Source organism: Solanum stenotomum, chromosome 11, assembly GCF_019186545.1.
Source record: "Solanum stenotomum isolate F172 chromosome 11, ASM1918654v1, whole genome shotgun sequence".
Classification (NCBI taxonomy): Eukaryota; Viridiplantae; Streptophyta; class Magnoliopsida; order Solanales; family Solanaceae; genus Solanum; species Solanum stenotomum.
In genome coordinates, this window is record NC_064292.1 from 19,951,237 (window position 1) to 19,975,950 (window position 24,714).

Here is a 24,714-nt window from a genome sequence, read left to right on the forward strand (position 1 = left end):
ACAATGCCCAGTGTGCGTCTTACCACACTGTGTACAATGAGGAGTGGGATTTTTATCTCTACGGAACGATCCTGTCGACGACCTTCAGGCTTGCCTGAGCTCCGATTTGGTCCTGACTGACTATAACGATCAAACCGCAGTCCCTGCACCTGTGGTAAGACACTACCCGTTGGCCAAGGTGGATATTGATGGAAAGGGGGCCTAAAATCACCATGTGGATCCCTATAAGACCCCATAGTACGGGCCCTCTTACTATGTTCCCTATACTTGTGGATATCACGAATCCGTTTAGAAAGGTCCTTTGTAGTCTGAGCCAAAGCTTGTATACGGGAAATATCTACATCATGTGATAGGGATGCTACCCTACAATCTCTGATCAAATGATATGCCAAACCATCAACATAACGATGAACTCTGGCTCTCATGGTACGTACAATATCTGGTGCATATCTTGCCAAAGAATTAAACATGTGGCTATAATCCCTCACACTCATGGTTCCTTGCTTCAAATTGATAGATTGGTCAAGATGTGCCTCTTGAACTTCCCGTGGCAAATAGTGGGCAAGAAAGGCCTCACAGAATTCCTCCCACTCTGCTGGCGGAGCATTAGGTCCTCTAGATCTCTCTCATGCCTCATACCAAATGATGGCTACATCACATAGCCAAAAAGAAGCCAACTCCATAGCCTCTGCGACAGAGGCATGCATCACCCTCAATACTCTATATATATGGTCTATAAAGTCTTGGGGATCCTCAGTAAGACTAGACCCTGTAAATAACGGAGGGGCCAAATGAAGAAACTCTCGTACCTTCAAACTTTTCGACCGGTCTCTCTGAATATCTACTCCTGACTCCAATTGTCACTCATGAATAAAAACCATCCTAGTCAGCAACTGAACTGCCTCTCTCATCCCCTGCTCCCAGAGATCTCTGGTGGAGGAACAATTGGTGTTGGAGGTCCTGTGTCCATATCTTCCTCGGGTACCAATGGAACTGGTGAGGCTGGGGGTACTGCATCTCCTCGGGCTTCAACAGGTACCGAGGAGGCTGATACTAGGGGTACTGGAGATCCACCCTGTTCCTCCGAGGGAAATCTATCTCTTTGACCCGGTAAGGAACGGCTAGTACCTTCCCTTGGATCCATACCTATCTCTCGATCTGCCATATCTGGAGCGAGTGTAGCCTGTTAGATAAGAAACATAAAGCACGATTTAGATTTCAAATGTTCTTATACTTTTGGACTATAGCACGATCTTTCAGTTGAATGAAATGTAACCATTCTTAAATATCATGTAGCCTCTTGATTATAAGTGTGGTGCACAACATACCCATAAACAAGACTCTACTAGACACGACTTGTGGACCCTCGGCATACGACCTGCTCGGATACCAAGTTTGTCACGCCCCAAAATAGGGGTCGTAACTGGCACTCGATACCCTAATACATCGAGTTACCCACTAAAACATACTAGCTAAACCCAACTTGTGAGGCAAAAGGATTGGGCAGCACAACTTCTAAAAAGTGAAGCCTGGACCCAGAGGTCATGACCTGAAAGAGAATAACCATACAAACAATGGTAGACAAACCAAAAAAAATAAAGATGTACTATCTAGCCGACGAGGCCACAACCGAAAACATACCTACTTACACACACACATATATATACATGCCAAGACTATTGGCTGGAGGTAGAAACATACAAAAAGAAAACCCAGAATATTGTGTCCACAATAACCTCTATGAGTGACATAAGCATTGTTGGGACAAGGCCCCGACTATACCCAAACTGTACAACATAAGTAAACATCCTCTGATAGCCCCAGGAAAAGATGGAGCTTACAAACTCACAGTTGAACTTGAATCCTAGTGGGTGGGTCGATTAGAGTCCCTGCATGTACCTGCTCGCACAAAACAAAAAGCAGCATCCCCAGGCAAAGGGACGTCAGTACGAATAAAAATGTACTGGTATGTAAAGAGAAAAGTAAAATCATAAACATTTACTGTAAAAGGGTAATAGACATACCACTTGAAACTGAAACTCAAATAATCTCCATGGCTGACCTTTAGCCCCGTACTACTTAAATATGCATGGTATGCTCGTATAATCGTATGTTGTGAATACATATATATATAGATGCAAATGCATGACATGCCCAACCAAATGCTAGCAATGGTGGTGCTTTTCGGTAGCGAACCGGCATCATATTCGTCAACTTGTGGTCATATGTGTCTCATACGTATAAATATAGGCAATAGGCCCCATAACTCTCGATTATAGCTCGGGAGTAAAATGCATAGCATGTCATGTCGTGTTATGGATTTATAACACCTATGAGTAACTTTTGTCATGTTGCCAATCTTGGCCCATTTGTAGTCTTGTTCTCATAACCCCATAATAACTTTCGTATAACATATAACAATCTCATGGAACTTGACATGTTCTTCCTAATAAGCTTGAAAAGTTAACTCAAATTTTAGAAGGATAACCTAACCTTGTTGATATTCATAACAAGTTTAAGGTGACTTACTTAGTTCCTAACTTGGTTCCTAGATAATTTATATAAGAAATGTTTCAAAAACCAAGTGCTCTAATAGTTCACATTTAAATTATATTTGAGAGTTTTGAAAATTGTGAGCTACTTTAAAGATTTTTTTTTAATAATACCCTTAGTGGAGAAAGAGGGTTGGTCACAAGTAGTAAGGGTCTCGCGTGACATTTTAATTCACATCACCCAAGGAAGAATACGAATTCATACATGCAGACATATAATCAAGGAAACTGATAAAATGATATTAAGATGTCGAACACTCTATTTATCCAAACGAGTGAAATATCAAAATAACAGAATCATGAAAATAATTCAGCTGAGATCCCAATGCCTTTCACTGAAGGTCTTTCTAGCAAGAGAATAGCAAAATATCACATTCGGCGTTTTAGGAATTTCCCAGGAGTGGTGCTAAAATAAGGGACATAGCTTCGCCTTAATATACCATTTCAATGAATGCTCGAATGGTCGTAGCTTCTTCACGAAAGTTGTTCATTACGTCCTAAACTTCGCAATAACTATATATACAAAGCTGGTACACACATATAAATAGTTCATAATTATTCTTAAATCGGCAGATTTGCCAAATGACCTCAACTTGACGAAATGTACGTAGAACTTCATAAAAACAATCATAAAAGAGTCCTGGGATGATTACCTTAGTTAACCAAGTGTAAGCCTTGAAGAAACACCAACAACTACAAATTTATATCTTCAAAAATTTGCTCCAAATGCAGCTAATAGAAGGGGAAAATAATTGCCACGTGTAGAGATCACGTTTCTAGGCACGGGGTAATCTTTAATGGTAGAAATCGTCAAAAACTGACCTTCATCATGCAAGTACTCATAGGAACCCTCTCTTAAGCTTTCTTTCTAATTTGGAAGTAGAATGAAATGTTTTCATGGCTTAAAACGTTGAGTAAGCCGACTACCACATTTTTTACCTGACCCGGATTCTGCCCCGGCAGTCAGTAGTAAAACCCTCATAACTTTTTACTCTGATGTCGGTTGGATACGGGCTTTTGTGCATTGCAAACTAGACTCATAGGCCTTCGATTTAATGGGTGATGGTCCTTCTAACTCTTTATATATTGGGAGAAAACATCCAAGCCATTTGACCGAAAGTTAAGAAAATAATATTAGAGAAACTTCGATAACCTTTGCCGACTTTAGTTTCACTAATTTTCTTGACTTCCAAACTTAACATACGACCCTTGTGCTATTATAGTACCTCATAACACACTATTCTTAGCATGTTTTACACTCGTAGTCTTATCCACAAGGTATGGGACAAGTTAAAACTTTCAAACGGGCGAAGTTCTACCCGAGCCATTTCTTTTATCATGAACATTGTTTGAGGGGTCCCTTTGACCTAAAACTTTAGTTTAGTTCCTTGATATTGCCACCTACTTGCAATCTTAATCTCCAATGTACGATACAAAGTCATATACACCTCATATAACCATTCCATACTATGCCACATATATTATGCACGATTAGAGGAAAAGTACGGGATCTTACATCTTCGTGGAGGCATGATTAACTGAAAAACGCAGCAAGCACGAATTAGAGGGAAACTTTTTAGAGATGAAACTCTAGCGCACAAAATGAGTGTGAAAGAAGTGAGATAATTTCCTAAGTGTTGCAGCCTCCTAATTATAGATGTGGCGCGCTTTACACCAATAACTAGGACTCTACAGACACGGCTTCATAGACTATCTAGGACTCTTAAACTCTGTGCTCTGATACCAAGTTTGTCACGCCCCGAGCCTACACCCTGGGTGGTACTAGCACTCAAGAACCATAACTGGCCCAAAGAGAACCCTTAGGCTGGCTTACTTACTCAGTGGAAGGCTTAACTCAACAAAGATACACCTATGAAATAAACTGGAATGTTATAAAGGAACACTCAACTGGCCATTAAGGTAAACTCAAGTCTCAACATAAGATAATGAAATGAAAAAATTAAAGAACTAAAATCTGACTGACTATCTATGAAGCCTACAAACAATTGAGATGGATGTCCGGGCAGGCCCATGACATCCTAACAAATGAAATACTAAAAAGCAAATGATAACAAATGAACCCTCCGGAAAGCAAGAAGGCTCACCAACTAACTCTGGATGCTCAACTGGATCAATGAGGTGCTGGATGTTGATCTTGGTTACCTGCGTCTACATAATAAGAAGATACAGGCCAACTGGCATCAGTACATTGAATGTACGAGTATGCGAGTTGGAATGCTAAACATAACTTAAGCTTGAAGGGAACTAAAGAACTTACCTGACTCAACTCAACTCAACATAACTGAACTTATTTCAATATAAAGTTGTTTAAAACAAGTGCAATATAAAGAAAAGTTGTTTAAAACATGATGTCAACTCTGTGTGTATACAAAGATACATATAACTCTGAAATGTATGTAAAAATACAATAAACTGTGTATATAAGAAAACAATTACTTATGTGGGAGTTTCTCTAACCGACAACCATCACTTAAGAGCTATTGTGATGATACAGCATTTTGCCACACACTGACAAGGTCGTCCTATACCTTGCCGAGGGTATAGAACCTGAACTACTAAGTGGATCCACTAGTCTTATGCTAAAAAGCACTAAAGGAATCATCTAAAAGTATGACCCTTTTCTGCCCATGATGGATACATGGTTTATGGGGGATGTGAGTTGTCTGAACTCTCCCCCATATCGGTGCTCAATACTACTTCCAAAAAAAATATGATACTAACTCTTATGTTTAAAAACATACTTATTTCTGTGATTTGAGATAATTGCTCAAACACTTAGCTCAAAGGCTATCTTGGAAATCAAAGTTTCCTCTCTTGCTTAATTGTGAAAGCATTTTAAACCCTTTGGAAATACATAGTCCCCATATACTTTTGAAGAAATGAACTTCAATCTTTACTCTTTACTCTTTACTCTTTACTCAACTTGAACTTTAAGTCTTAAAACAAAGTTAAAAACATATGCAAAAGACTTCTTGAAAAGACTCGAAGAACTTTCTAGACTTGGCTCTTAACTTTCCTTGAATTTGAATTTATGGATTCAAGGTTATGATTCATGTTTTTGGATGATTTCTAAATTCTTAGAAGTCATTTAGAGTAGTTAGAAACAATAGGAAGTGTTGGTACACTTTAGAAAGACTTAAACAGACTAAACAACGAAAAACTGGTGAAAAACGACGATCCGGGCGCGTCCCTGGCGCGCCGCACCAGCCCCAACTTTCGGGGGCTCTAATCTGGCGCACTGCTGGTGTGCTGCGCCAGCCCCTCGGGCGCTACAGGGGCCCGTCGCGCTAGCCTCCCTTCAGGCAAAATTCTGATGAACTTTTGATTTCGTTTTCTGATCCTAAATCATTTTAATCCAATTCTTTTTCTCAAATTCACTTTAGATTCATGTACCCAAATCATATACACAAAATCTAACCCAAACAACTCAAGGAAAATACACTTTAACATCAAGAAACTACTTAATCCCAACTAATATTCAAGAACGAAATCAATTCAAGAAGAACTATCAAGAACATCAAATTCTCAATCTTTTTAGGACAAAAATACGTTGAATTAAACATGCTTGGCGCGTGGGTGAACTAACCTAACGTTATGTGATCTCACATACCTCGTAGGGATCACCCCTTGAAAAAATCCACAACGATTCCTTACGAAGACGACAAATCTTGAACTTCCTTCTCATTTCTCCTCTTTTCTCTTTTCTCCAAGCCCTAGCATGAACTTCAACTTTTCTAAACTAACTAAAATCTTATTTGACCCCAATTAATTACCCAAAAACGAAATAAAATAATTGGGTAAGGAAAAGACCATAATGCCCTTCAAAAATCTAGATTGGACTTTCTTTATTTGAACAGTCCAACTTCCAATGGGCATAACTCATTCATACGAACTCGGAATCATGCAAACTCAACGGCGTTGGAAAGATTGTTCCAAGATATTTCCTACAATATCTAGAAACACACCTAAATCATCCTGATCTAGAAGGTATGGTCGTAAGAAGTTGACTGAAAATCCAACTTAACATACTAGACAAATTTTCCAGATTTTTATATTCTTTCCAAAAATGACTATTTCCACTTTTTAACTTCTTTATAGTTCTTTCTAATTACGGGGTGTTACATATTACATTCATCCGGGTTCCACAAAAATGTATCATGATTTGAGAGAAGTTTATTGGTGGAGTAGTATGAAGAAGGGCATTGCAGATTTTTTGCTAACTGTCTGAATTGCCAACAAGTTAAAGTAGAGCATCAAAGGCCCGGTGGTTTGGCTCAGAATATAGAATTCTGGAATGGAAGTGGGAGATGATCAATATGGACTTCATCACAGGTTTACCAAGGTCTCACAGGCAACATAATTCTATTTGTACATTCAGGAGGTAGTGAGACTTCATGGAGTTCTAGTTTTGATTATTTCAGATAGAGGTGCACAATTTACTATACAGTTCTGGAAATTTTTTCAGAAAGGTTTAGGTTCCAAGGTGAACTTGAGTACTGCATTTCATCCTCAGATGGATGGTCAAGCAGAGCACACTATTCAGACTTTAGAAGATATGTTGAGGTCCTATGTGATTGATTTCAAAGGTAATTGGGATTATCACTTACCCCTTATTGAATTTGCTTACAATAATAGTTACCACTCTAGCATCGAAATGGCTCCTTATGAAGCTCTTTATGGGAGAAGGTGCAGATCTCTTATTGGATGGTTTGAAGTTGGTGAAGCAGGGTTGTAGGACCAAATTTAGTCCATCAAGCTATGGAAAAAGTGAAACTGATTTAAGAGAGGTTGAAAACGGTGCAAAGTCGTCAGAAATCCTACACTGATGTTAGGAGAAGGGAGTTAGAGTTTGAAGTAGATGATTGGGTCTACTTGAAGGTTTCACCCATGAAGGGTGTCATGAGATTTGGTAAGAAGGGAAAGCTTAGTCCCCGATATATTGGCCCTAACAAAATATCCAAAAGGGTTGGTAATGTAGCTTATGAGTTGGAGTTACACAAGAGTTAGTCGCGGTTCATCCGGTATTTCACATCTCCATGCTGAAGAAGTGCATGGGCGATCCTTCACTGATTATACCAACTGAAGATATTGGGATCAAGGATAGCTTGTCTTATGAGGAGATTCCTGTTCAGATTTTAGATCACCAAGTTCGCAAGTTGAGAACAAAAGAGGTAGCATCAGTCAAAGTCCTTTGGAGGACCCAATTTGTTGAGGAAGCTATTTGGGAAGCTGAGGAAGATATGAATAAGAGATATCCACATCTCTTCGAATCTGGAGAAATTCCAGACCAAGTTACTAATTCTCTTCTTAGTACTCTTTAATTGATAAACTTGATGTTTTAGATTTTATTGTTGGGTGTTTGAGCTAATTGTTAGATGTTACACCTTTAGCCTAGTAAGAGTAATCTCATTGGAGGACGAATGTTCCCAAGGTGGAGATATTGTAACATCCCACAACTAGAAACAGCTAGAATTAGAAATAGTCATCATTTTTGAAAAGAATGAAAAATCTGGAAAATGGATTAAGTTATGTTAAGTATGGTTTTTGGTCAACTTCAAAAGACTATAACTCCGAGCTCAGAATGAGTTAGGTGTGCTTACAGATACCGTAGGAAATATTGTTGAATTATCTTTCCAACGCCACCGAGTTTGCGCGATTCTGAGTTTGTATAAGTGAGATATGCCCATTGGAAGTTGGGTTGTTTGGATAAGGAAAGTCCAATCCGGATTTTTAAAAGGTAGTTTGGTCTTTTCCTTGCCCAATTGTTTTATTTCATTTTTGGTAATTAAGTTAGGATCTAATCGGAATTAGAACATTTTATGCTTTTACCAAAATACGCTACGGCTTAGAGAAAAGAGAAAAGAGGAGAAAGGAGAAGAAAAGTTCATAGTTCGTCAAGTTCTTGGATATTTTCTTGTGGATTTCGCCAAGGGTTAATCCCTACGAGGTATGTGAGACTTTCATAACATTGGGTTCGTTCACCCACGTGCCAAACATGTTTATTTCAGCGTGAATTCGTCCTAAAATGGTTGAAAGTTTGATGTTCTTGATATATATTCTTGAATTTGATGTCGTTCTTGAATTGGGATGATATTGAGAAGTTTCTGAGATCTTTACGTCGAATTATAGAGTCGTTTTGAGTTAGGTTCTTAGATACATTTGTTGGGTATCTGAATCTAAAGAGAATTTGGGGAAAAGAACCTAGTAGGCGATTTGGGGCTGGAAAACGAAGAAGGAACAAGTCGGAAAAAATATGGGTACCAGGTCCACGTCGCGGACCTGTTCCTCAGATTTGGAAAATCCTCCCTCGCGTCACGAAGCGGTCACGGACCATTCTGCCTCAAAAAATATTTTTGCGACCAAAAATTGAAATACTTCTCCGCATCGTGGACCTACTTTCAGACAGTGATTTCTTGATCTTTTCTCATGTTTAGCTATCTAAAAATACTCTTAAACATCATGAGATCTTTCCTAACACAAATCACAATCCTTGAATCCATAATTCAATTCAAGGAAAGTTAAGAGTCAAGTCAAGAGAAGTTCATAAAGTATTTCAAAAGTCTTTCACAAACGTTTTGACTTTGTTTTAAGACTTAAGCTTTGAGTTGAGTAAAGAATAAGCGTAAAAGATCATTTCTTCAAAGATTATATGGGAACTAAGTATTCTCAAGAGTTTAAAATGTTTTCACATTTGAACAAGAAAGAGAAACACCGATTTCCAAGAGAGCTTTTAAGCTAAGTTTTGAGTAATTATCTCAAACCAAAGAAAGAAGTTTTGTTTTAAAAACATATGAGTTAAGTATATTTTGAGAGTAGTATTGAGCACCGATATGGGGACGCGAGTTCATAATAACTCAAGTCTCCGTAAACCATGTAGCCATCATGTCTAGTAAAGGATCATACTTTTTAGATGATTCCTTAAGTGCTTTTTAGCATATACTAGTGGATCCACTTAATTAAGGAGTTATATATGACGGCAAAGTATAGGACAGTTCTGGTAGCATGGGCAAGACGTTGTATCACCACTTAGGCTCATAGTGGTGGTTGTCGGTTAGAGAAACTCCCATAGTATTACATTACTTTATTATATGAGTAAGTTGATTTGTTATTGCATTTTCTTTAACAAACTGAGTTGCTTTCTACTGTTTTAAAAAGCTTTCTATATATTGCAAGTGTATTATTGCTTTATATTGAGTTAAGTTATTCATGAGTTGAGTAAACCCAAGGTAAGTGTTCCTTTCAGATTTTTTCAAGCTTATGTTATGTTTAGCATTCAACTCGCATACTCGTATATTCAATGTATTGATGCCAGTTGGCATGCATCTTATTATGATGCAGACACAGGTAACCAGGATCAGCATCCAGCGCCTCGTTGATCCAGTTGAGCACTCAGAGTCAGTTGGTGAGCCTTCTTGTTTTCTGGAGGACTCATTTTTACTTTGCTTTTAGTATTTCAGTTGTTAGGATGATCGGGGGTCTTGTCCCAACATCGCTCTTTGTTTTAGAGGCTTCGTAGACAGTTAGTAGTTCAGTTGTCTTTACATTATTATTTCATCTGTTTAGACTTGAGTTGTCATTTGGCCAAGTTGAATGTTTGACCTTTAAACATTCTATGTTATTTTATTAAACAGTTGAGTAAGTGCATTTGATCATTGTAACAATGCTTAAAGTCTTTCGTTGAGTAAGTAAGCCAGACCAAGGGCTCGCTTGGGGCCAGCAATGGTTCTCGAGTGTCAGCCACATCTGAGGTGTAGGCTCGGGGCGTGACACTTATACATTAAAATAATTTGAAATAACTTAATATATGAGCTCATATGATTGACCTAATTTTGAATTACATAGTAAAATCACCCCCTCCCCCCTGTCCTCTTCACTTCCTCTCTCTTCAACTTTTTTTCGCCTTGGATCTTGTCCATCATTTTAAAACTTATGACAAAACAATGGAGAAAAAAGGAGGAAAATAACAAGGATATTCGGTTAGAAATAATTAGTTTAATAGAAGATAATTTAATGGCACTTTTTCTTTTGTGTGTACCCAAAACTCAAAATAAACAAATAAAAATAATATTTTCTCCTATCCCCACCTTACCCTACCAGTCACTATGATAATAATATAAATTAAAAGAATATGAACATGTAAGTTCGTTTCAAGTTTGAGTCTCTAATCCTAATAAAGAATAAGAGATTAAAAAAAAAGAATAAGAAAAGGAAATGAACAAGACAAATAATTTAGATCAATTATACTTTTAAATAATTTTTCACCTTCTCTCACATGAAGTTATGATTTCAATAAATATATAAAAATAAAATTGAACATTCCATACATGAAATTGTGGATAAAATCAATTTTAAAAAATAGGCATAAGTTTGAGGAGGACCAAAAATATATTAATATTACAAATATAAAAAACTATTAGTTTTTCATGTATTCAAAGATAAGAGACTATTTTGAGTTTTTTCTTATGTGATGCGGATAAGTCTTTAGAAACTCTTTCTTTCCATGAGATAATATAAGAATCCAATTATCCAAAAGTCGTTTGATTTGACAAAAGAGAGAAAAAAGGTATTGTACAAAATGGTCAAAACTCAAAACTCCATCCTAGAAAGATATGAAATATGGAAGAATCAAAGGCTTGGTCCAAAAGCATTGGGGAAAAAGAAATAAAGAAAGAAGCAAATCACAAGAAAAGTAATCCTTCTAGTGACTAAAGTGGAGTAAAAATTATAAATCTATCATTTAATTAACTCTTGCGCCGATATCTTAGCGCCATCCAATGCCAACTTCCGCCTATTGCGCCATTCTTTCCTATGCTAATTGCCTTTTATTTTTTTTACACAAACAAAACTTCTAATTTCAAAAATAAATTTTTATTTTTATTTGTCTTTTTAATATTTTATGAAAATACAACAAAAAAATATTCTTGACATTAATTACTTTTAATGGTATATTAAGCCCAAATATAACAAATAAAAGTGAACGAAAGAAGTACTTGAGTCATGACCTAACACATCTTTTAGCAGAACTTTATTTAAATATATACTTTACTAAATTAACCTTATTAATGATGTTTTAAAACTTTAAATTTGATTACTATTATTTTATGGAATTATTTAGTACTAACAATAGTATATGAAAAAAACAAATAAAAGTATTTTAATTTGATAAAATTGAAAATAAAATGAAATAGAGGGATTAAATAAAATAAAACGGATGGAGTAGTAGTTTTGATCCCTCTTTAACTAAACTAGCAATAAAAAAGCTTATGAGCCTTAAATTAAGCTTCCTTTATCATGGCATACATGGAGGCTTTTCAGATTGTTTTGTGGGGTTTAATCTCAACACAAGCAACATCTTTTTGTATTCTCTCATTATTGTTGCCTTTGCTTTTTGCTCCCGCCTCCCACCCAAGGTTAACATACTTGCTTTGGCATTTAAGGGCATTTTGATTATTTTTCATGGTTTTTTCGTTTTAATTTTTTTTTATTTTTCTTGATTGTTCATATATTTAAAGAATTATGTAAAATAAATTATAAATTATGATAACTAAGAACTTCATATATTTAAAAGAATTATTAAAAAAATTGGTTGACTCTTGAAATTCTATTGGTGCCACATAAATTAGAACAAAGAAAATACAGTAAAACTTCTCTAAATTAATATAGGTGAACCATGAAATATTATTATACAGTAGAGGTATTATTTAATCTCTAAATTAATATATATTAATTTAAAGAGTGTTTCAATACCAAAAGTTTTGTTCAGGGATGAAATCTCAAAGAATTTGAAAGAATCCACTTGTGAAAACGTCATTCATGAACTTAAGGTCATGATTAATGATCTTGGTTACCGCAATAAAATTTATGTTAAATAATCTATTGGATGGGTGAAAATGATACATGTTCAGATGTCCAGAGCTTAGAATAAATTGTGGATATCATTGGAAAGACAATGCTTATGATAAAGTTGAAGATGATACAATATCTTTTGAACTAGTTACGCATAAGGATATCGCATCTAGAACTCTTCTCAATTTTATGTTGCAATTAGAAAAGACAACACCGAAACTTTTGGATGCAATACAAAAAGTTAGAAATGAACTTCAACTAGATTTAAATTTTAACAAAAAATAGATCATAATAGAATCATATTTCACTAAATTGTCTTAGATATATTTGTACTTTTAAAAAAATTATTAATTTATAATACTAATGGGACCATATATCTATATAGGGGTCTTCTAAAAATATATTATCTTATCGAAATGAGTTATTTTTTCCATCGGCCCAAGTCGGGACCGAAGAAAACTATTATCTTAGAGAGATTATTAATTAACCAAGTATTAATTTAGTGAGGTTATATTGCAGTATTTATTATTTGAAAATTACATAAAAAGTACTATACATCCCAATATTAAACAACTTAAAATATTTTTAAGAACATACGGAAATTTTGGTGACTCTTGAAATTATCTTATTATTTTTGCAGTTTTTTATATGTTTGAAAATTACCTTAAAAAATACTATAAATCGCGATAATTAACAACTTAAAATATTTAAAAATTCATATAAAAAAATTGACTGCCTCTCTAAATTATATCGATGCCACATAAATTGAGATAGAGGAAATAACATGTATTATTTAAAAATGACGTAAAACTTACTATGAATCTCAATAACTAACAACTTGAAATATTAAAAAAAAAATTGATTGACTCCTGAAATTCTACATGTGCTACATAAATTGAGATAAAGGGAATAATATTTGAAAATTACGTAAAAAGTAATATAAATCACAATTATTAACAATTTAAAAATAATTAAAATCACAACTCTCTAATTTCATTCGTGTCACATAAATTGAAACATATATAGAGAGTAGCACATTCTCTTATTATATAAGAGAAAGTTACAAGATGAAGCAGGCACGTCCGCGTCAATGTGTCTACTTCAACGACATTTTCGAAAAAACACCTTAAAAATATTTTTTTTGTTCTACTTTAATTTAATTAGTGTATTTTTATTTTATTTTAAAAAAATTTTGGGACCCCATTTAGCTATCTTTATTTATACCTTTATTATTTTGAATATCATTAAAAATTCAATGATCGATGATGAAAATATTTTAATTATGGACATCTCAATTGAACTTTACGCACAAAAAAATGAGATGATTTACTACCACACAAATATATATATATTATAATTTATTTCAGAGTAAAAATTTAAAATTAGTTAATCACTACCACTTAAAATTTATAAATATTAATAATATTTATCAAGTATTTATTTTTTCACTTAATGAAACGATTTCATATCATTTAATTTATTCTATTTAAATAAATTTATGAATAAATATTAGATCACGATTCACGCACAGCACAGGGTTTTCGTAACTAGTTATAGTACAAACTATTTTGGAATAATTTGGCACAATTCAGGTAAGAAGTTAATTATGACTTCATTGTTAATTGACTCCAATACTGCCTAATTTCCCACTAAAAATATCCCTCCAAATAAATCATCATTACACTTAAGCATGGTTATATTTTTCATTCTTCCAATACGTCAATCTCTTCACCAATTTACATAAGCATGTTTGTATCTTTTTTTTAAAAAAATGGTTCTTTCTTCATGTATTATTTCAAATCAAAAATGAGTATATTGGTAATGAGAAATGGAGGGTTAGTATCTCACTCCATCGAACCAGACATAGAAACAGATGCTCTAGCAAGACAATGAGCAACTTCACTAGTTTTTTAACTGCCAACAAGGAGAGAAAAGGTAACTCTTTGATAAGAGTTTTACAATAAAAAACAATCAAAATAAGTAATTCACCAAATTTTCTTCCAGAGCTTGCTTCACACAAGTAGATTATCAGTTTCTACAACCTGAGAAATCTGAGGCTAATGTATAGCGTAATGCTTTTGTATTAGCTGATGAAGAAATACAGAGTACATCATAGTGTATTTATACACTTACAAGTCGTGCAGAGCATAGAGAGTAATACTCCTAATACAAGACAACTATCTAGAGATAAGAGTTATACTTTAACATGGACTCTATATCTAAGATTATCACGAGTAACTAATAATTATATCTAACTGATCTTATCTCGATCTTTAACACTTCCCCTCAAGCTAATTGGAGGTGAGTTTACCACTCTTAGCTTGTCTCTGAAGAACAAGAATTGGTCCTTTGCCAGTGCCTTCGTGTGAATGTCTGCTAGTTGATCTCTGGATCGAACAAATTGAGTGATTAACTGCCCTTGAGCTACTTTTTCTCTAACAAAATGATAATCCAATTCTACATGTTTGGTTCTAGCATGCAATACTGGATTTGTGGTCATGTACAGTGCACTCATATTGTCACAAAACAGTGTAGGAGCAGACTTGATATAAATTCCAATATCTTGCAGAATGTAAGTCAGCCATGTGAGCTCAACAGCTGTAGCAACTAAGGCTCTATACTCAACTTCTGCACTTGACCTTGCAACTGTGTTCTGCTTTCGAGAGGACCAGGACACACAATTTGCACCAAGATATATGATGAAACCAGTAGTGGATCTTCTTGTTGTTGCACATCTTGCCCAGTCAGCATCCGAGAAACCATACAACCTGAGTGAGGACTGAGAAGTAATACACAAACCATGAGTAATAGTTCCCTTTATATATCTGAGTATTCTCTTTACAACTTGGAGGTGCACAGAATTTGGATATCGCATGAACTGACTTGCAAGGTTCACAGCATAAGTTATATCTGGTCTGGTTAGTGTCAAGTATTGTAAGCTTCCTACAATGCTCCTATATACTGAGGAATCAACTGGAGTTCTAATAGCTTTCTGTAAGCCATGTTTCTGTGCTAAGGGAGTAGGCACTTCCTTTGCATCTTCTATGTCCACTTTCTTGAGCAAACCAGTAGCATATTATCTTTGAGACAAGTGAATTCCATCTGGAAAATAGGTAACTTCAACACCTAGGAAGAAACTTAGTTGTCCAAGATCCTTCATGGAAAATTCAATGCTCAATTTCTTCACAACTTCATCCATTTGCTTTGAGTTGTTCCCTGTCACAATTATGTCATCTACATATAACAACAGTAGTATTGTTCCTGCTGGACTATGAAGAGTGAACAGAGATGAGTCAGCTTTGCTGCACTTGAAGCCAATGTGGAGCAGATACAAGCTGAACCTTTCAAACCAGGCTCTAGGAACCTGTTTGAGACCATACAGTGCCTTTTTCAACTGGCAGACATGGCTCGAATAGTTTGGATCAACAAATCCTGGTGGTTGACTCATGTACACTTCTTCTGCAAGATATCCATAGAGGAATGCATTTTTAACATCAAGTTATCTAATAAACCAATGTTGTGTGACTGCAAGAGATAGAACAACTCTTATAGTAGTTGCTTTCACAACAGGGCTAAAGGTTTCTTCAAAATCTACTCCTTCAAGCTGTGAGTAGCCCTTTGCAACTAATCTCGCCTTATGTCTTTCAATTGAACCATCTGACTTCATTTTGGTCTTAAACACCCATTTGGATCCTACTACATTCATCTTAGAGTTCTGGGAACCAGAATCCAGGTCTCATTTTCATGCAGTGCTTGCAACTCCTCCTTCATAACTGCTACCCAGTGTGGAATGCTAAGTGCTTCTTTGAGAGACATAGGTTCACTAAGTGTAGTGCTTTTCCTAGTTGCAGATAATGAACTATGAGATAAGTGTTTACCTTTTGACCTGGTTATCATGACATGTTCTGATGTCGATGGTTGAGATGGAGCCTGTAATTGAGGTTGGACTTGATAAGTAAAGAGTTTAGATAGATCATCCTCAAATTGAAGTCCCCTTTGATCTGCAATGCTGAATTCTTGGGGTTGCTGCTCATCCTCATATAGTTGTGTTTACATCATTGCAGCATCTTGTGCCTCATTAGGAGAATCATTAGATGAGTTCTCAAGTGACGCGGGAGATGTAGATGGTGACAATTCCTCGGTATATTGTTGAGGTTCTTCAGGTGCTAGTTCATCTAGCAATATATCAGCAGGAAGATGCTCAGATGAGTCAAACTCCTGGCTTGGCACGTCATCAATTGTGGTCTTTGATTCTGAGAAAAATTCAAAGAATGTGGCGAGATGAATGGAACCTGCAGAATCACTTTTCATTGTTGTTTCCCTGCACATAAGGAAGAGTTAGTTCATTAAAGACAACATGTCTTGATATAAAGACCCTTCTTGTGGATGGATAATAGCATTTGTATCTTTTGTGAAGGCTACTGTATCCGATGAAGACACATGGATATGTCTTTGGTGAAAACTTGTTGCTTCCTTTGATGTAGGGAAAACACCTGCACCCAAACACCTTTAAGCTATTGTAATCAGGATGTGTTCCATGGAGTTTATGGAAAGGTGTGTCCTTAAGTACTGAAGATGGTAACCTATTTATAAGAAACACAGCTGTAAGGAAGGCATCCGTCCACATCTACTGGCTTGTGTATGGCTGCTAAACCATCACATATGCTCTTGAATTCTTTCAAGAATTCATCTGTAGACTTGTTTCCAAGCCTGATAGTTTGAAGTTGTTGCTTCAATTGGAATTCTTTGTCCTTGGTAGCTTGAAGGTAAGTTTCCTCCAAGGTTTCCCACATCTCTTTTGCAGTATTGCAGCCTACAATGAGGTACATGGTTTCCTCTGATAGTGTACCAGAGATCCAACTTCTCAGCAACACGTCCTTCTCCTCCCTATCATCATTTTCACTGTCTTTATCACTGGTTTTGCCACTGTTTTTGTCGCTGCTAAAAGTGTCTTCTTCAGTGATAATTGTTTTTGGTTCATCCCGAATGAGATATGTTAGTCTCATGACTTGGATAAGCTGCAACATTTGAGTCCTCCATATCAGGTAATTTGAGGGCTTGAGTTTAATTGAGACTGAAGCAATGAGATGGTGAAGTGAGGAGGTTGAGAGTGTGTTGGAGGCTGATGCCATTTGGCTTCTAAAACAGAGTTTTAGTAGTCAAGAATTATAGCGGAAGAAGAGCTTAAAGCTCTGATACCATGAGAAATCTGAGGCTAATGTCTAGCGTAATGCTTCTGTATTAGCTGATGAAGAAATACAGAGTACATCATAGTGTATTTATACACTTACAAGTCGTGCAGAGCATAGAGAGTAATACTCCTAATACAAGACAACTATCGGTGTATGTGTCTAAGAGCATTATGAGCAAGGCTAAGGGAAGATAGCTCTCTCTAGTTTATTGATTTGTGTTTAATTAAGAATATGCACAATCATAATATGGAAAATAAGAGGGCAAAGCATTTCAAATTGGTTAAGCAAAAAAAAAATCTAGAAAGATACCTTCAATGTTTGAAAATAGACTCCCCTTCTTCATTAAAGGGAGAACCAGAAATGCTTTCGTAGGCGTCATTCTAATCCCCTCACACCAGATGCCATACCCACATAAATCTATGAAAGACTTATGTAGCAAGAGTTCAAGATAGTAGAGTTCCTCTTGTTCATCATACTTTAGATTCATATGTACTGTTTTATTAAAGGTTCTTGAAGATTTTAAAAAAAATTTACCTCTATCGCTTTTATTTTAACCTTCAAAGCGTACTCTCCTTGGTCCAACCGTAACAAGTGTTGTTTATCAGATCGGCATGAATAGACATAAGCTGTACCTCCACCAATTCTAGAATCTATCAAATTATCAAGGAACTCAGGATCCTGTTTCCAGTCATCACTATATATGACAGCTGCATGAGCATTCAATACAAATTGATATTAATTACAATTCTCAAAATAAATATTTCACGAGTTGAACTATCAAGGGAATACTTACATTTGTGCCATAGTGGTAAGATTAGTTGCGCATGCAACCTATCAAGATATGCTTCCAAATTCAAATGCCTCCTCAAAATGCCATATATATTCGAACAATACTGAGATCCCTGCCTCATATCGCAAAAAATAAGATATAAATTTATACTAACAGATCAGGAGTTAGCATTAAATAGTTGTCTATCACCCTCTTTGAGCCATAAAGCCAGAAGCTCATGGAAGTTACCATGATAAACTCAACAAAAACTATACGAGTTGAATGATGATAGTCACCACGCAACCCCAAGCAATAAAACTATGTTAGAGAAGAAAAACAAAAACATAGAGTTTAGGATTTTAAGAAGGAACAGCACGTCAGACTTGTTACATGAGCAGCAACAAACCTGTCCACAGAAGGACTCGAAGAACAGCTTGACATCTGCTTGAGTGACCTGCTTCATACAAACATACAAGTCGTAAATATTTTCCTCATTGATGTACATCAAGAGAGTGAATTATCAACCCAAAATTCCTCCTTACCTATAATTGTACAGTATACAGTTCTAGCACACATATCTCTTTCATCTTCAGACTAACATCAGCACAAAAGGTGAAAAATTTAGTATTAGCAACACTAAGTATGCATTTGGCACTCCCAAGACATTGTTACAAAAGGTAAACTAAATGTAGCCACAATTCCTCACCCTTGGAAGAACGGTTGGATTATCCTGTCCAATCACAGTTCTGGAAGGAAGTACTCTCACGGGATAAAACCCAAGCGTAGTTCCTGCAAGACTCAGAGCACTACTTGCACCTTCTGCATAACATATTGGGGAAAATGTGATGTTAGAGAACAAGCGCCCTAATAGTCTAGCCAGAATATGTAAACAAATAATCATGTGTCAACCTACCTTTTTCTGCAAACTGAATGAAGGCAAATCGAAGTTCAGAATTGGCATCACCATATAAACGATAATCGAAAACCTTCAGCACATTAATGTTAAGTCATATATGGAAACAAAACAGGTCCTCAACATAATTGGAAAGACAAGACAATAAGCAGAATGAGTACAGAAACTTGACAGAATGGATAGATCTCCACCTGTCCACAGCCACGAAAGAGTGCTGTGAGCTGCTCTTCAGTCACCTACACAACAGAAGAAACAGAATTATTAAAATAAAAAAGATAAAGGTGCAGTAACCCAATTAACAATAACACTGGGCCTCTCTTTTTTACCTAATGATCAATGTCGTATACATAAACCGTCCTGCTTATAACATCTTCCCTTTGGGCAGTGCCTGTTTGGGTATTCATCCTTCTATTTCCATAACCATAGCCGTTGTTCTTCTGCATGCACAACTCAAACTCCACTAATCAGCTCAAACTCACGGACGTAGATATATTACAAAAAAGAAATAAAACAGAGAAGATTTCATTTTCCAAAATAAATGGTAGAGAAAGAGTGAAAAGAAACTCAACACCCTTCACTTTAAAACTACAATATCTTTGTCTTTATGCCACTTCCTTCCTTTTTGCAATCTCCTCAATCTTGTGTTTTGCCAGAGAACTTACATGTAATACAATAAGCCTCTATCTCAAATATTTCACCCTTCAAACACTGCTGTCCCATGGCATAATAATGCCCCCCTCTAGTAGCTCTGCTTCTAACTGAACATAATTTATCCTTTTGTTGGCCCAAAGGTCTTTAATGATCTCCTCTATATTTCCTTTTAATTTGTATTCTTGGAAACAGTAAGCATCTACCCTCCATTTGTACATCATATTATTTATTTTCAGCCTCTTTCCCGGATCATTGAGGCCCCTCACATTCCATGACACAAAATTAACATTCACTGAAATTGTTAATAATCTGCGAAATTGTTATTCCTTTCAATCAGTTCCTACCAATTTTCTCCCTGCTCAAGAATCTCAAAGGAATAATTCCCAGACAGGAAAATTGTGCTTCTTCCCATAATGTTTTATCAACCTTACAAGCGATCACCTTTCTCATTGCCGTATACTAGGCTTAAGTTACTCTGTGATTATCACAAGATTAACACGAGAAGAAATGAGGACTTGGGGAAGTAGGGAAATTCTAGGATGAGTTTCACAGAATAGGCAATAGCAAGAGCGAGAGATCAGTTAAACTACTTACGAAACATTTTTGCATAACAATTGCTGCACCAAACAATTTGGCATCCAGATATGATGGAAACGTGTAACTTTTGCTATACCTGATTGACAAAAAATACAATCAAATAAGAGCTCGACCTTAGTTGGTAAAACATGATAGAAAAAAAAAACTTAAAAACTTATATGACGAGCAAAAAAATCTACCATTTATCCAGCAAATGTGAATTATCACCCAGTATTTCACTAAGAGCTTCGCAAGCATTAAACATATGTTTCTCCAACTGACAACCAAAAAAGCCAAAAACTTATCTTCTCAAAACATAGATGTTAATAATCTGTATGCAATTTCATAAAATTAATGGCCAGTACACCACAAGTTCTGGGATACTTATAATGTATAGTAAAGAGCACACATACAAGTTCGAGCACCGGAACAGAAGGTTGAGGACGCCATGTTATATTTGGATATAAAAACGTGAGTCCATAATAGCATGCATTCTCAATATCCCCTATCAGCCTTGCTATAAGTGGTACACAACAATGTGGTGGAATGCCCCTTGCTTTTTCCAAGATGAATTGTGTTTTCCGGACCTCCTCTATAGAATAGAGGGTTTCGCCCTCAATGACTACATATGGTGTTCTATTGTTGGTATCTGGTAAAAATCAACACTACCAGTTATAAAAAGATATACAAACATGGGCACAATTTAAGGGAAGCTCACTTAATAATCCACCTGCATCCATTTTCTCATAATTGACAGTACTGATTGCGGCTATGAGGGAAATGTTTGCAAAGCCTCAGGTACCCAATAAAGATAGTGACATGGGATCGATTGTGGGGAGCTCTGATCCCTTACAATCTATATCTGGTATCCATACTGTTGCAGAGCTGCAACATGAAAACAATTGTTATGGTATAAAGAGATGTTCATCGATTTGAAATCATATATAAACTTGAGCACGGAAAACTGAATGAGGTTGACTTGAAGTAATCCAGAACTTCATCATCATTGATTTCAAAAGTCCTCTCGCAATTGAGTCAGGTTGAAGTAATGATAAGCTTTCTGAATGTTAGACCTGGAGTTACTAGGGTTTATAAACGCAAGACAAGGGTGGAAGAAGAACTAAATGTAACTGTTTTTATGTATACAATAATGTCTGTATTTACATTAGTTTCCTGAGCAATTATCACAGTTAGTTTACTTTGTGATACTTATATTACAAAGGAAGACTGAAGCAATTTTATGTACAGTTTTTCTTCTGGCAGATTTGGAGGATGAGGTTATTTGGAATAACTTGGTTGTCCGCTGTATTGTTGTTCTAGGTTGTCATTTGTTTGTTTGTAAAAACTTGTTATCATTGCGTTATTCTTATATAATTTTCCCACTGCACTTTATCTCACCAAGAAAGGAGAATCAGGAACTGTAAAGCACTTACACCATAGTAGTTTTTGGTTTCCAGGTGCAAGCAGATAAATCTGATGTTATTTTCCTTTTCTGACCCAATGCACTGGAATACCTGCTGAATTTATGGCAAATTTAAATATGGTATTCAAACAATTTAAGCGAATTTACTGGAGTGCAAAGTAAAAGCAAAATTACACAACAACAACAACAACAACATACCCAGTGCATTCCCACCCACTCTGAGGAGGGTAGAGTGTACGCAAACCTTACATCTATCTCAAAGGTGAGGTAGAGAGGTTGTTTCCAATAGACCTTCGACTCAAGACAAAAAAGACTAAAAATACATAATGAAAATACAAGACACAATATGTAATAGACAAAGCAACTATTAATAGTAGAACAGTACTAAACCAAATAATACTACCATCAGACTACAAGCATAGCACTATGACTACTAGTAAGGGCACCAAGACAAAGCAATCCTACCTACTAACCTTTTACCCTACTTCCCGCCCTCCATAACTTCTTATCTAAGATCATGTCCTCCGTAGGCCGCAACTACACCATATCCTGTCTAATCACCTCTCCCTGATACTTTTTCTGTCTACCTCTACCTCTCCTAAAACCATCAACTTCTTATCCTCGCCTCTAACCTTGGCTAGCATGTATAACTTCTTATCCTCGCCTTCTACTTTAATTTGGTGTATAAGCGTTGAAAGGTTACTGTTTTTGCCGTTGTAAGTGCTATCTTAGCCTACTTCCAACCCAACTTATACTTCTCCCTATTCATTCGCATTTCATCCTCATCCTTACTCTTCACCTACTTCACGTAGGCCCCTTTTTTTTGCCTCCCCTTCCCTTGTGCTTCTCCATTCCACTACCAATCCCCTCGATGCCTACCACATCGGTCTCGAGACACCCAACACCTCTCTAACCAGCTCCCTAATGCAGCTGGCAATCTTATCCCACATATTGTCTCCATCCCCTCTACTCCCCCAAGTTCCCATATCCATCAACTTCTCCCCTATCTCTAGGGCACTAGTCATAGTCAAGCTACCTCATTTAATCCTCGGTCAGTCATCCACAACCCTCTTCGTCCTCCCCTCCTTGATCTCCAAATTCATCACCAGGAGCTTATGTTGGGGTCAAAAGATACACACTTAGGATAACCTTACAGTCTTTACAAAGAGCTCTATCACCCTTCCTAAGGAGCAAAAGGGAGTCTTGGCTACCGAACTACGAAAGCTAACCAAGTGCTCCTCCTCCTTTGGGAAACTCAAATTGGCTACCATCAATCCAAAGGCTCTTGCGAAATTCAAAAATGAGACTCCTCCGTCGTTCCTATCCTTGAAACCAAAGCCTCCATGCACATCCTCATAACCCCTTGAGGATGACCTGATATGCCTAATTGAAATCTCCACCTATGAAAAGTTTCAGTGTTTGGTATGCCTCACTCCACCTCATCCAGAATCTCTCAAAAGCTCTTCTTCTCCTTCTCGTCCAAGGCCGCTTGCGGTGCATATGCACTAATAATGTTCAAAGTAGACCCTCCAGTGACTAACTTAATCATCATCATCCTAGCGTAGACCCTCCTAACCTCTACCACTTGCTCCCTAAGCTTTTTATCTATTAACATTCCCACTGCATTCCTGTTTCTCACGCCTTCTGTGTACCACAACTTATACCCGTCCCTTTCCCGCACCTTAGCACCTATTCATTTGGTTTTCTGGACACAAGCTATATTAATCCTCCTCTTCTTGAGAATCTTCACTAGCTCTATGGACTTTTCAGATAAAGTCCCTATGTTCTAAGACCCTAGTCTTAGCCTAGAGGCTCCCTTAACCCCCACCCCCACCACTACCCCACCCTGGCTCTCGCTCCCTTCCCCGACCAAGAACAAGACCCTAGTCTACCATCATTTACCCGAGCTACTAACCAAATATAAACTAATCAAGGTGGATACTAAAACACTAATAATGCACAAGCAAGAACATGCGAGTAAAACTAATACCTAAGGACACTAAAAACACTACTAATACACAAGCAAGAACATGCAAGTAAAACTAATACCTAAGGACACTAAAAACACTACTAACACGCAAGCAAGAACAGGCAGGTAAAACTAATATCTAAGGATGAAAGAATTAAAGACAAGAATCACACACTAGAACTATAACTACAGGCCAGAATCAATGATGCAGAGGTAAAAACAGGGAGTAAATATAACAATCCGACCAATAACTGGAACTCAAACTTCGACCAATATAACCACAAAAACTACCCTAACCTATGGGCAGCAGGTAACAAACTGAAAATTAGTGGCAAATCATACCAAATAATAGGATTAATTCTAATCAACATCAATCTAAAAAACCGATTTTGATTTATCGAGTGAATCCAATAATTCTAGAAGTATCAATAGCTTCTATTGAGTTTTCCAGGTGACTATAATGAAAAAAATCAGTATGTAGTACAAACACTGACCCGGAGACAAGCCTATCAGAATAGGCTATAGCTTGGAGAAAAATTAAATACAAGGCAAAGACAGAACCTGCTGTAAGGCAATGTTGAATAACAGAGGAACCTGGTGTTGGTTTTGCTACTTACCCGACCAGGTCTTGTAGGTGGCAGTAGTGACTGTAGTGGCTATGGTGCCGCCGGTGGAATGCGGGTTACAGGCAGAGGGAATGACCCAAAAGTAAGTGTTGGTGAGAGAGGAAGTTACGTAGGTGGGTGTAGCTATAGTAATGAATAATAGGTGACAAAAAAGTGTTAGAAATGTAAAAAGAGTG

General features: G+C 36.5%; 1 protein-coding gene and 1 pseudogene across 1 annotated transcript in view; one reads left to right on the plus strand and one right to left on the minus strand.

Moving 5' to 3' along the window:
* Nucleotides 1-3,296, plus strand: part of LOC125844769 (tubulin-folding cofactor E) — a 375,181-nt gene extending 371,885 nt beyond the window's left edge. Inside the window, exon 16 of the mRNA XM_049524105.1 lies at nt 3,285-3,296. The gene's annotated coding sequence lies outside the window, so the exon portion shown is untranslated. The remainder of the gene's footprint in view (nt 1-3,284) is intronic.
* Nucleotides 3,297-17,759: 14,463 nt separating this feature from the next.
* On the minus strand, nt 17,760-24,615 carry LOC125844590 (polyadenylate-binding protein-interacting protein 11-like; annotated as a pseudogene).
* Nucleotides 24,616-24,714: the final 99 nt, after the last annotated feature.